Here is a 14,541-nt window from a genome sequence, read left to right as displayed (position 1 = left end):
GCCCCAATGACTAACTGACAATTTCTATACATTTGGATGCCTCCTTTTCTCATGATCCCATCGCAGGTAAACTCTCATTTCTCCCACATCATTTACCCACTCCCTCTAACCTTACCCCTTTCACCTCTTATAGATCTACTCAATGAGAGTGCAATATTGGTCCAACATACCTGTATAATGTTACTCTTAACTTCTTTCCTCTCCTCTGCATGTGGTTGCTTTGATATATATATATTCTTCTGATTTATGTAGACTGGCACCATGTTCTTCCTGCAAACAGTGCTAGTCCTGTGAGTGTTCTTTTAAGGTTATTGAAGAAATGCAAACATCAAATGTGGATCTTGCTGAGAGCAAGCTAATAAATCCCTTTGTTGTGCACGTATGGGTTTCTCATACTGCCAAACCCTTTTGAATCTCAAGTGGTTAAGGTTAAAAGCTTAGATTAATATGTGGTTATGAACAATCGCAAATAAGCCATTTTTAACTGAAATAAAAATTAGCAAGATGGTGATGGCCCAGAAGCTTCCTGTCAAGTACCTCTGGCCAGACACTACTATAAGTGAAAGTCCATGCTGTTTTAAGTCCCACATATTTGTTGTCATTCACAATCTGCAAGACAAATAACAAATGGCTCGCTGGCCTGTAGACTGCACTTAAAAGTCCCAAGACTCATTTGGATAGCAGCTGCTCCCATATCCTCTTCATTTTCCTTGGCTAAATGACTGTAATGCCCTTAGCTTCCTAAAGGACCCATTATCTTTGTCCTCTCTGCTACTGAAGTCCCTTGCTCTGCTCCAAATGCACCTGTTGACTGAACCCTCTCTCCTGATGACTGTTGTTTGGAGCCTGACTGAGTAAGAATGTGGAGCACTGTCTTACATTGCTTGAGGTACTCATCCAAACAGCGGCTTCTTGAGTCGGAGGGCTTAATTGTAGCCCTTCCCATTTTAGTACCTTTTTCAACTCCCCTACTTGGAGGCCGACAGAAAATTAGCCCAGAGAGGAAGGTCCATAAATCAAAACTTCGTGGAGGCAACCATACTTGCTTCAATAGTGCATTGGAAAAATGCTGGACTACACATCAAAGTAGCTCTTAGAAAACAAGTGGTGGATATACATTGAAAAATACTCTCTAGTGGAGCTTCCTAAAGGAGTGACTAAACCAGACAAGGATTGCTGTAAAAGAAAAAGGATACTTGCAATATTTTCCACTCATTGGTATTTTCAGAAGCTCCTTGCGGAAAGAGGAAAAAGACTCGTATAATGTATGTGCCTGAAACAAAACAATTATTATAACTTAGAAAGCTTCAAGTGATTAATCAGTAATAATAGTCCAATAAGATCCATAGCAGCAATATAGCTCATACTAGTCTGAAAACACAACATTTTGTTTTTAAAAAGAGATGTTATAATAAATTGTGTCTCAGCAATATTGCTCTATCTGAGCTGCTTTCGTCTAAGATTCAACCAAGGATACTCACAGCACTTCTTGAATTTTAATCCTCCTATCGGACAGTTGTAATTTACTAAAACAACAGCACCGTGTTTGTTTCCCTGCTTTATCTCTCTCTAGTGTGCATTAATTTCATGGCTCAATCCAACAATTCCCCCTCCTCAAAAACATGTCTAATGCTGGTCCTAACATCTATAACATTATTTGCTCAACTAACCTCTCCAAAAATGCTGCAAAAGACTTCAAGATAAAAGGCCATTAAAGAATTCCCGGAAGCACTATTTGCTGACAAGTATCTGTGGGGTTGTGAAAGGTGCTTAAAAACTGCCCCCATGTTTTTCTCCAACCACCTATTCCTCTGGGAAAAACGCTCACTAAATAACTGAAAGTGGAGAAATCTAGAAGAATTATTTATGGATAGAAACTAGTGATTCTCCACTCTCCACTCTTCAATTGTAAGCTGCCAATCTCAGTCTTCAAGAATAGCTGAATAACGATTAATTAAACTGAGGATGCCTTTGCACAATTCAACTACCAATTTAAGATACTCCATCACTCTTGAATGGCTCATTGCAACTCCTCCCACTCGTCTCTGAACTCATCCTTGAATAATTAACTCCCCTTTGACTTCCTCCCTGCCACCTAGTACCACTCACACTCCTCCACAATCTCTTCTCATCATTTTCCCTACAACAAAAAAAGGCATCTGAACATACCCCTTCCTCCTCACTTCAAACTCAAAGCAGCAAGCCAGAGACCCTAGACAGACCATGAAACTTAGAGATCCCTTCCTTGAAGTGGTTTCTCCCTCAGGTATTAACTCTTCCCCTCCTAATTTCATATCTTTCTCTCGCACATTCTCAAACTGTTTGCACAGAGCAACATTCCCCTCAAAGACAGTCTACCATCGCCACCACCCTACCCCCATACATACTACTAGATCACACTTTCAGACCTTTAACTGAAATAGTGTGCTCTGTTATTTCTGAAGTGAAATCTTTCTTGCCCTTTAATACCCACTTCACCTCTCTACTGAGGTCAGATTCTTGCTATATTGTCGTCCAGAAACCCCCTTGCATCCCCAATTAGAGTCTGTACACTGAATAACAGAAGTCCCTTAATGACAAACTTGACGCTTTTCTGTCTAGAATTGAACTATTTATCCTCATCCAGCTTTTGAAAAATGCCCTGTACACCCTTAAATTCAGGCTTAACTGTTTTTTACAGTTTTCTTCCCATGCCTCTGACCAAACGCTCAGGCATGTTCCCCATTCAAACACAACCCATTGTACCAGATAAGCTCAACAAACTCTCTTAACTGATAATCTAACAATCATACAACACTACCATATCCCAAAATCCTAACAACTCAGATAGCCATCCATATTCCACTCAACAAGCTCTCTCAGAGGATAAAAGCAATAATCTAATGGGGAGATTTACTAAGATTTTGCGATGTGTTTGCATCACAAAAGTGACGAACATCGCGGCACATTTTTTTCCAATTTTCTTTCCAGCGCTAAACTTGTGCAGTGCTGGAAATAATGTGAAAGTAACACGAAACTGAGCACCAAGGGGGCATACCATGAGTGGTGCATGGGCATTCCCATTCAACCACCCAATGTTTCTGATGTTAAACCCTATTTACTAAGTAAAGTAGACAGGTTTTAGCATCAGAAAATTGTGCCCTTTTGAAGTAGGCACAAGGAAGGAGAAATGCTTTCATTTCTCCTTCCTTTTCCGACTTTGTAAGTGTACTGCACTTTACAGCACACATACAAAGAGGAAAAGGGTTAAAGTTAATCTAAGTATGGTATTTTGTACTGGAAGTTTACCCTTCAGGTATAAAACCTATGCAACACTCATGGAGACACCCATGCACTATGGCGCATGGGTGTCTCTGTGGCGCACGGTAGCTAATTTCAGAGCCAAGGCTATGGAAATATGGAGCTCTCCTCCATTCTCCTTTTCACTCGCAGCCGCTGCACTGCGCTGTGCAAATACGTTTTAAATCTGGCCTTCAATCTTTCAAATACCCCTCCCACTTTCCAAGTCCTACTGCTGTTGCACCTACCCATACTATAGTCATCAAGAGATATAGAGGCAACTCGGATCACCCCAAGAGAGCCCACTTTAAAACAAAAAGCATTATACATGCCCTAATTGACTTTACCCCTTCACAAGAACTGATCAGTCCTCTTCCGATTCCGGACTGCACATCTGCAGTCCAATCCTGCATCGAAATTGTGGTTCTGATTCAGTCCCATTACTTAGGCTTGCTATTCTTGATGGAAACTTGGTTCTTTGACACCTCCCAATCTGTACCTGACTCCTGATTCCTCAAGGCTATGCTACCATTCACCCTGATTGGGAAGTTAAATAGGGCAGTGCAATTAACCACAGTTCTTTAATACCGTGCAAAAACCAAAAGGCAGCGCGGTTTCTCTGGGTAGAATGTTTCTCTGATGAAATGAAGACATCAGACCCAAAGCCTACTATTTTTCACCAACCTAATACCATCCATGGTATAATTTTCTCTTGTTCAAATAGCCCAAAGAACTAGTTCCAAAAATGCCAAATAACTATTTCTAAAACATCTTCCTGGGTTACTTTAGCCTTACCTGGTGTGATGAGTCCGGTTCAGCCATATCACAATTATCCCTCTATCTGCTCAACAGCAATCTCTGACAATCCTGTTATGCACCCACACAGAAGAGTCCTATCCTCTCCCAGTAGAATGGAAAAAAGCATCCATACGGCCACTATTAAAAAAACCCTCGTTGAATACTGAGAATCCACTGAATTATAGGCCCATCTCAGGACTTCCTTTCCCCTCTGTGGTGGTGGTGAAAGCTATTAATTTAGAAATCTCTGCTTACATCACTAACAACCAAATTCTGGATTTGTCCCAATTTGGTTTCCAGGCTCACTACAAAACAAAGCAAGCAGTGATTACAGACACTGAGGAGCTCAGACAGACGTTGGATGGTGGGGGCAGCGATGCCCTGATCCTAATGAATCTGTCAGCAGCCTTTGACACGGTTAGCCATGGGCTGCTGATGGCCCGTCTAGCAACTATGGGGATCAGGGACAAGGCACTCTCCCTGCTAGGCTCCTTCCTATCTGACTGATATCAGTGGGTCGCATTAGGTGATTTTTTCTCTCCCCCATTCTCACTTCCATGTGGGGTTCCTCAGGGCTGTTCCCTGAGCTCCACACATTTCAATTAATGTGTCACCCTACTGGCTAAATTGATAAAAAGTCAAGGGTTTGCCTATTTATCATATGCCGATGATACACAAATTATCGTCTTGTTAACTGCAACTCCATTGCTAGCAATTTTCAGGACTGCATGAACCACATTGGAACATGAATGTCAGAAAATTGCTTAAAACTCAATTCGTCTAAAACAGAGATCCTACTTTTTGGCAATAACCCTAAATTCTGGACCACCCATTGGTGATCAGCCCAGTTAGAACCACTGCCCACGCCTGTTTTAAAAGCGAAGAATCTAGGAGTAATTATGGATAGTAAATCATCCTTCGAGGCCCAAATACATTCCACTACTTCAAGCTGCCACTTAATACTAAGAACCTTGAGGAAGATCTTACCCTCAGTCCCAGTAGAACTTAAGAAAACAGTGATCTCAGTCATGATTCTGTCAAGACTGGATTACTGCAATGCATTGCTCACTAGCGTGACAAAACGCAGTATCCAAAAATTACAGACCGTCCAAAATACTGCTGCCAGAGTTCTCCTGGCATCCCCAAATTTGAATATGTAAAAGGCCTGGGTAATTTCACGATCTGCGGAGAATCTGGAATTGCCAAAAATTCATCGATCCGCGTCTTCGCGGAATTTTTTGCTTGGTCATGCTTTCAAAATGCGTGCTTGCAAGATATTTCCCCCCGAGCATGCAAACAGCGTTCGCGAACAGGAAAAAAACATTGCGCATTCGCGGAACTCTGCATGCTCGCAGAGAATTTCTTACCGTTTTGCGGAGCTTTGCGTAGCGCGACTAAGCAAATTCCGCCCACCCCTAATATGTAACCTCTGCTCTTCCACAGCTACACTGGCTGACGGAAGCAGAACAAATCCAATTCAAATCTCTTTGCATTGCATTTATAACTTTGAATCAAACAGGCCCTATTCAATTAACAAGATTTTTAAAAACATATGTCCCGGCCAGGCCTCTAAGATCAGCGGAAATGGGGAATTAGATCGTCCCCAGGACAAAAAAGATCAAGTTGGGCGGAAAGAGTTTCACCTGCACTACTACACAACTCTGGAACATGCTTCCGAACTTTTTCAAGAGAGAGACAGCCCTGCTAAAATTGAGGAAGAACTTACAAACATGGCTTTTTAGAATATAACTGCATCCTTTAATTTTAATAAACATATGACTCAGGTAGCACATAGACACCCCAGGGTATTGTTGTGCTGTATAAAATATTTCATTAATTCATTCATTCCTCTTTATATGCAGCAAAGTCCTAATTGAGAGCCAGTCACTAGTCCTTGTAGACTGGTCTGATCACTTTCTTGTTCTTTGCCATCTTGGATTTCCATAACCTTATGAAGGAATTTGCCATTCAGCCTTGTTCCTCTCTATGGTAACAGAACTCCTCCGTAAACTTGCTATATCGTTAAAAAGTTCTGTGTATACTGATTGCTAATGTGCGGTGCTACCATGCAAGGGGATAATTCCCTAAAACCCCTACATGTGTATAAGGACAAACCCTACATAATTAAATAAAAATGTAAGTCCCGGGCACACATGAACAAGGTGTCAATCTAGTGATTGGTTTGAATGTCAATGTTCAATCTCCAGTGTATTTATTTTTGTTTATTTATTCAAAGGAACCAACGAAAACCAGCCAACACGTATTTTGTCGCCACTGGGAGTTATCCCGCGACTTCCTCATGAGTAGGAAAGGTACAAATAACACTATGAATGTATGAAGACAGTAATGACTAGTGTAATCAAGATTTGTCAAGTGTCTCGAAATAGTGACTTTCACCTTAAAGTGGAACCCTAAGTAAACATACAGCCGATAACAACTTCATACAGCCATTGGTGACTTTTATTACAGGAAAGAAAACATTTATTAATAAAAGACACAAAACAAATTATGCCAACCTGGTGAAAAAATATGACAATGTGAACTAAGTTCGGACAGAAAATCTATAAAAGTCACAAGGTGAGAATGCAAAAGGAATGAGTAAATAAGGAAATCTACACATCTAGATCTTTCGTGGAAAAGTTTCCATGTGGGCAAGAAGGTCTTTTGCTGACTGGTGTGCCATATACTTTGGGCGTGAATTATAACATTTGAGGATTTAATAATTTTGTCTTACTTACGCCATTCTTTAAGACCGTTTTTGTCTTTTCCTTAGTGATAACTGTACTAATTATATTTCTTGGATTTTTTCACCTATATACAGAATGACAGCATCCGGGTTCGAATTACTACCGGCAGCTCTGTGAGCGCTCCGTTATTCAACTCCATCATATTCCTTTCCTGCCCCTGGTTACAGGGCATTAGTAATGTAATTTATTGATTTTCTTTAACTCCTCAGTTCTTACGAAGATTTCGTTAGCACTTGCAGATCATTTACATGATTTCAGACACATCTGCCGGGTTGGAATTTTCACCGGCAGAGCAGTAAGCACTTTTTTTTTTTTTTTTTTTTTTTGCTTGTTATAGTCCCTGTCTCTGTATCCCACCAAATAGGTCACCTATATATACATTTTATCATTTTTTCACCCTTACAGTTCAACCCAGACTATCATCATTTGTCAACAGGTATGTTTTGCTTTGATAGATTCGGACAGTCTCTCTGTAATTCACAGGATATTTTTCTTTGTATTTCAGTGTTCTTCCATCTTGCCCACATGGAAACATTTCCACGAAAAATCTAGTTGTGTAGATTTCCTTATTTACTCATTCCTTTTGCATTCTCACCTTGTGACTATTATAGATTTTCTTTCCGAACTTAGTTCACATTGTCTCATTTTTTCACCAGGTTGTCACGATTTGGTTTGTGTCTTTTATTAATAAATGTTTTCTTTCCTATAATATATATATGTAATTACCTACTAGCGGTTGCCAGTAGGTAGTTATAGTTAGGAACTTGTTTCTAATCAAGTAGTGTTTTTTCTTTTGCCAAAATCTTTGGCGCTGTTTGATGAATCTTCGCGAAACTTTCAAAACTAGTGGCCCGCTCCGGTCAGCTCCCGTCTTGAAAGTTTTGGGGTGATTCGTGAAGTGGGTGTGAGAAGTTGGCCTGGTATATGCTGTCCACTAGTTATAGTGGGCACCATGTACCAGTCCAAAAAAGCCTTATTGGTTATAGGTTAAAGACAACCTTTATTGAAAGCAATCCTATTGGTAGCTATGGAGAGGAGCCTTCAGGCTAAGTCTTGAAGGAATGTAAAGCAGCTTGTTCGACCAGTCTATAATCTCTTGAGTGCCTAAATGAAAGAAAACCACACCAGTTATATATATAAAATATATGTATTTAGTTCTAAACACACCCTCCTAGTCTCTTTATGAGACTAGAGGTCAAAACACATAAGTTACACTTCAAATATCACAGTAAAATAGCACAAAAACACGTCAGGGCCTAGTGATGAGCCAAACCATATACTAAAATAGTGGTATAAGAACCGCGACTTAACTAGACACAAGGCCTAGAGCCTGTAGAATCGCTGGGACCCCAAGGAACCACCCAAGGTAGTGACACAGGGGACCCACGGGGGCCTTGTGCAGTGTGAGAACACAGCTGCGAGCTCCCGTGAGCTTCTATGGGGACAGTCGCGGTTAGATTTTTAAACATTAGGGACACTTAGAAATGAGTCAGGATCAAATCCTTTGGGACTTAGGAACTTCTAGGGCCATCACCCACGGGAGCACTGGAGTACTCATGTTACTTCACCCAGGGAAGCCGGGTGCATAGGTGTCAGATGGTGTCAGGTCGCGTTGTCGATTTCAATGGGAGCTGGCAAGGAAGTGCTGCTGCTGGGAAGATGCGAAGTGTCCGAAGAGATCCAAGCCTGGATCAAAGTCGAGAAGAACCTGAAAGCAGAGGGGACAGAGTCTAGGTCACTTTCCAGTGACCAGGAAGGCGATAGGCGGATGCCCACCGATGTCGGGTGATTTCAGGTGAAGAAGATGAAGATTGACTCTCAAGCCACAAGAACCAGGGGGTGTCGAGGACAACCAGGAGCTGGATTCAAGCTGACAAATGGAGGATGTTGAGTGCTGCAGCATCGGTGCCCGGTTTGGACACAACAAGCCTTGGCAACAGCAACCCACGCAGAATGGAGAAATATGCTTCTGTGCAGATCAGCAAGGTCTGAGGGACTCACCACTTGGTTGGGAGCCACGGCACATCTGGTGCAACTAGAGAAGCCCAGGGACATTCTAAGCTACCCCCTCCAGGGATCCACCAGTTGACGGACCAAGGATCGTAAAGGGACCTCAAGAGGAAACACAAAATGGTAGCCCACGGGTCACTCTTTGTGACTAGGCTGACAATCTTCAGTAGATCTTCTGCTCTTGGTGGGGACTACAATTAATCCCAAGCATGACTTCAAGAGACGCGGAGAACTCAATGCACTTTCAAAAGTGCATGGAGACCAGGAGTTCTGGTTCCATGCTACTCACGAGGGCTGCGGGTCTCAGCTTTGCTGGGAACTCAGGTCGGCCTCTGGGATGTCTGGAAATCCTCTTCCTGGCCTGCAAATACTTCAGAATCCAGCGGGAGCTTCAGAGATGCAGACCAGCAAAATACTTTGTTGGTGCCTGCTAAGCAGGGGAATCACTCCTTGACCCCAAGGGCGATTTCTTCAGTCCTCTAGTCGTTAGTAGTGAGTCAAAGTTCCAGGATTCAGTTTCAGAGTTTCATCCAGGGATATCTAAAGTTCTGGTTACAGAGGTTCCTTACTTATACCTAAGAAAGGGGTTGGATTAGCTCTAGGGACCCACCTATGGCAGGGTTTGGAAAGAGGGGTAGCTACACCCATTTCCTTTGTCCAGTTTCATGCAAGAGCAGGGGCTGGTACCCTTTGAACCGGTCTGAACTGGACTATGCACAGGGACACCACATGTGCCCCCAGTGCAGGACAACAAAGCACTCAGAGAGTGCTCCCACCCAGACCCAATATACATAAGCCTGTCTGGGAGGTGGTTACACCTCCCTGTGACAGGAAACCTATTGTCCAGGCCTCCCCTGCCGGAGTTTTGGTCAGCAGCAGGAGGCCAGACCCATGTCTGAGGCTGCAGTATCTATTTTGTAATGCCAGGGTTCTATTAGATTTCTACCAGGTATACCAGTACTGCCATGTCTCTCCCTCTAGAAGGGTGGGATCATATCCTCACATCAAGAACTGATGTGGGGGTATGAAACCAAGGTGTTTGACACCAAACACAACATGTTTCCGTTCACCAGTCCAAAGTTAGCATTAACCGTTTTAGATAAAATGCACTTAAGAGTATATGGTCAGGCTGCACCACTGACAACCCCAGAGAAGAGATTCCAAAGGTTGCAGAGGGGCTCAGCTCATGCCTGGGCATCCTATCACATATAACCAAGCACCCTGCCTTCAGGATTGATATGGCCTGCCATAGGGGTGACTGATAGTTTACTATGTGCAGTGATAGGTGAGGTAAAGTGGATCTATACCTCAGGTGCACGCACTACCTCACCCAGGCTGCAGTAGCAGACCTCTGGTGTCATTTTGCATGGCTTTCCAGGGGTGGCATAATACATGCTTCAGCCCCTGGTAGGCCTCTGGGGTACCTATGCCCTGGGTACATAGTATACCATATACTAGGGACTCTCAAGGGTATACCAGAATCCAATATGGAGTGTACCTAAAGTACAGGCAATCAATTTAGAGAGGAAGCAGCTAGGCTGGGGCCCTGAATAGTACGGTACCAGCCACAGTAAAGTCAAAAAACATTGTAATACCAGCAAAAAGTGGGGGTAAACATGTGAAGCAGATCCTACTCTCCTACACAAACTCCCCCCCCACACAAATGCAGGGAGATTAAACTAACCTTGACCAGTTGAGTCTTCATGTTCTAAGTCAAAATATCTGGAGAGTCCATCTGTATTGGCAGGGTTACTCCCAGGTCTATGTTCGAAAGTATAATCCATCCCCTGTTTGGAAATGGACCACCTGACAAATTTGGGATTTTCACCCTTCATCTCTTATAGCCATAAGAGGGGCTTATGGTCTGTCTGAACAATGAAGTGAGTACCAAACACGTATGCCCTCAACTTCTTCGTAGCCAAAACCATAGCAAAGGACTCCCTCTCAATGCCTGACCAACGTTTCTCTATGGGGGTCAACCTTCTGCTTATGAAAGCTACTGGTTGATCCTGACCTTCAACATTCAACTGTGACAGTACAGCCCCTACCCCCAACTCAGATGCATCTGTTTGGCCAATGAACTTTTTGAAGTAGTCAGGACTTTACAGAATGGGAGCAGTGCACATGGCCAGCTTCAGGTCATCAAATGCCTTTTAACAGCTAACTGTCAACTGAACCTTTTTGGGCATTTTCTTAGAGATTAAGTCATTCAGGGGTGTCACCATTGATCCATACCCATTGACAAATCTTCTGTAGTACCCAGTCAGGCCTAAGAAGGCTCTCACCTGAGTCTGGGTGGTGTGAGCAATTCAGTTGATTATGGTCTGGATTTTGCTCTGCAATGGTTAAAACTGGCCTCCACCTACAAGTTGGCCTAGGTACACAACCTGACTCTGCACTATCTGGCACTTAGTAGCCTTGATAGTTAAGCCTGCTTTTTGCAGGGCCTCCAAAACATTCCTTAGGTGGTCCAGATGATCCTCCCAGGTGGAGCTAAAGACAGCAATATCATCAAGATATGCTGCACTATAGTCTTCCAGGCCTGTCAGGACTTGATTCACCAACCTTTGGAAAGTGGCAGGTGAATTCTTCAAACCAAAGGGCATTACCACAGATAGATAGTGCCCACTACGGGTAGAAAATGCTGTCTTTGGCTTTGCATCATCAGCTAGTCTGATCTGCCAGTAGCCAGCTGTCAGGTCAAATGTGCTTAGAAACTTGGCTGAGGTCAAAGTATATATTAGCTCATCTGCCCTGGGGATGGGATGGGCATCAGTCCTAGTGATTGCATTGAGACCCCTGTAATACACACAAATGCTCATCTCTCTCTTGCCATCTTTGGTGTGTGCTTTAGGTACCATGACTACTAGACTAGCCCAAGGACTATCTGAGGGTTCGATAACTCCCAAACCCACCATATTTTAGACTGTCCTTATACAGTCCCTGACATGGTCAGTTTGCCAGTAGATCATATTCTTCACAGGCAGCCTGTCCCCAGTGTCCACTTCATGAGTGCACCAGGTAGTCTGACTTGGAGTTAGAGAAAACATATGTCTGTACTGACTGAGAAGCTTTCTGCAGTCAGTTTGCTGCTGGACAGTGAGGCTGCCTGCCAAGGCTACACCATCAACTGACCCATCACCAGGGTTCTGAGAAAGCAGGTCAGGGAGTGGGTCACTCTCTTCCTCCTGTCCTTCATCAGTACCCATGAGCAAGCCCATGTCTGCCCTGTCAACATATGGTTTTAGTCTGTTGACATGAAGTACCCTGTGGGGTCTCCTAAGGGTTCCAAGGTCTACCAAGTAGGTGACCTCCCCTTTCTGTTCAACAATTGTATGGGGGCCACTCCATTTGTCCTGGAAGGCTGCTGGGGCCACAGGCTCCAACACCCACACTTTCTGCCCTGGCTGGTAAACAGTCAGCACAGCCTTTTGGTCATGCCAGGTCTTTTGTAATTCCTGGCTATCCTCAAGGTCTTTGGTTGCCTTTTTCAGATACTCAACCATCCTGAAGAGGAAACCAAGTACATAGTCCACTATGTCCTGTTTAAGGGGTTTGAAAGGTAACTCCCATCCCTCCTTCACCAGACACAAAGAACCCCTAACAGGATGGCCAAACAAAAGTTCAAAATGGCTGTAACCAACCCCCTTTTGTGGCACCTCCCTATAGGCCAACAAAAGGCAGGGCAAAAGGATGTCCCATCTGCGCCTAAGCTTTTCTGGGAGACCTTTGATCATGCCCTTTAAGGTTTTGTTGAATCTTCCAACTAAACCATTGCATTGTGGGTGATAGGGGGTGGTGAATGTGGAATTCACTCCACACTCCTTCCACATAGCAGTTAAGTAACTTGACATAAAGTTGCCTCTCTGTCAGATAAAACCTCCTAAGGAAAGCCTACTCTTGAGAATACACCCAAGAGAGCTCTTGCCACCACAGGTGCTGTAGTGGTCCTAAGTGGGATTGCCTGTGGGTACCTAGTGGCATGGTCCACCACCACCAGGCTAAATCTGTGCCCAGATGCAGTTTTAGGATCCATGGGACAAACAATGTCAATCCTATCCCTCTCAAAGGGAACCCCCACCACAGGTAGTGGTATCAGGGGGGCCTTTGTGGTTCCACCTGCCTTGCCACTGACTTGGCAGGTCACACAGGAGCGACAAAACTCCTTAGTGTCTTCAGACATGTGGGGCCAGTGAAAGTAAGGGACAATTCTGTCCCAAGTCTTGTTCTGGCCCAGGTGTCCTGCTAGGGGAATATCATGGGCTAGTGTCAATAAGAAGCCCCTAAACTTCAGAGGTATAACCAACCTCCTGGATACACAAGGCTTGGGGTCTCTACTCTCTGAGTAAAGGAGTTCATCATCCCAATACCACTAGCATTCCCAGCAACCTCACCAGCAGCTTGTTTCTGAGGGGTTCAATAGAGGGGCAGGTTTTCTGCTCCTGGCTCAGATCAGACCTGGAAGGGCCCCCTGTCCCCAAGAACTCAACCTGGTCAGGCTCAAGCTCCTCGTGGACAGTTCCTTCTTGAGGCTCAATATCATCTCCCTGAGGAGACTGATCTGCATTCTGAGTCAGGTGGGAATTCACTAACTTAACCCTACTGCTCCTCCTCTTGGGAGGCACCTGGTTCATTCTTCCAGAATCCAGGGCCTGTTCAGTTTTAGACATTTTGGCCTGTGACATAGTCACAGCAAAGACATGAGCAGGGATTTCTAACATTTCTGCATGTGTCCTGAGCTCCACTTCATACCAAGCTGAAGTCTCTAGATCATTGCCAAGCAAGCACTGTACTGGTAGGTCTGCACTTATCACATCCTTCTTAAGGCCAGTTACCCCTCCCCAGGAGAAGTTAACAATGCCAGAGAATGGTCTGTTCTCACATTGCTAGCATTGGTCACTTGGTACACTTCACCAAGTATAATCTGCCCAGGATCCACAAGATCTTTTGTCACCATTGTGAGAGTTGCTCCTGTGTCCCTGAATGCCAAAGCCTCCGTTCCATTTATCAAAGGCTGCTTTCTGTATTTGCCCAAGTTACTGGGACTCACAAAGTAGGACATATCCAAGCCTCCATCTCAGACTAGGATAGCCTGAGTTGGAACTCTGACTAGGCCAGAGTCCATCTCAGAACCCAGGGTCAACTCTGACTACACCCTTATTCTGAACATTACGACCACCAATCGTAGCTGTACTAGGGGAACAGCTGCTTTTGGGGCAATGGTGGCTGGAGTTGATTCTTTGGACTTGGTGCAGTCACTTGTCCATGAGTTTTCTGCTTAAAGATTTTGCACCATGGTTTCTTTTGGCCTTTTTTTTAGGGGTGGGCGGAATTTGCGTAATTAACTTTCGCAAATTATCGCGAAAATGTTTAAAATTATCGCAAACAAGCGGAAATATTGCGAAGATGCAGAAGTTTTTTTCCCGCATGTTCGCAAGATTTTCTGCATGGTTGCGGGTCGCCAACTTACCCATGTGGTTGTTGCGGGCACGGCCATCTTGTTTTGAGTTGTCTCGCGCTGCATGATCGCGAGAAGAAAGACGTGATCGCGCGACGCATGACGTCACTGCGGGCGCGAACTGTCGCGAGACAGTGCAAATGGCTAAAAACAATACAACATCTCATGGAGAACGCGACCGATTCAAGAAAACTTGTCGGCGAACGCAGGGATTCAGGTAAGGCGATCGCGTGCGCGCGAGAATGTATC

This window comes from Triturus cristatus, chromosome 8, assembly GCF_964204655.1.
Source record: "Triturus cristatus chromosome 8, aTriCri1.1, whole genome shotgun sequence".
NCBI classification, from domain to species: Eukaryota; Metazoa; Chordata; class Amphibia; order Caudata; family Salamandridae; genus Triturus; species Triturus cristatus.
Note: the sequence above shows the minus strand (reverse complement) of the source record.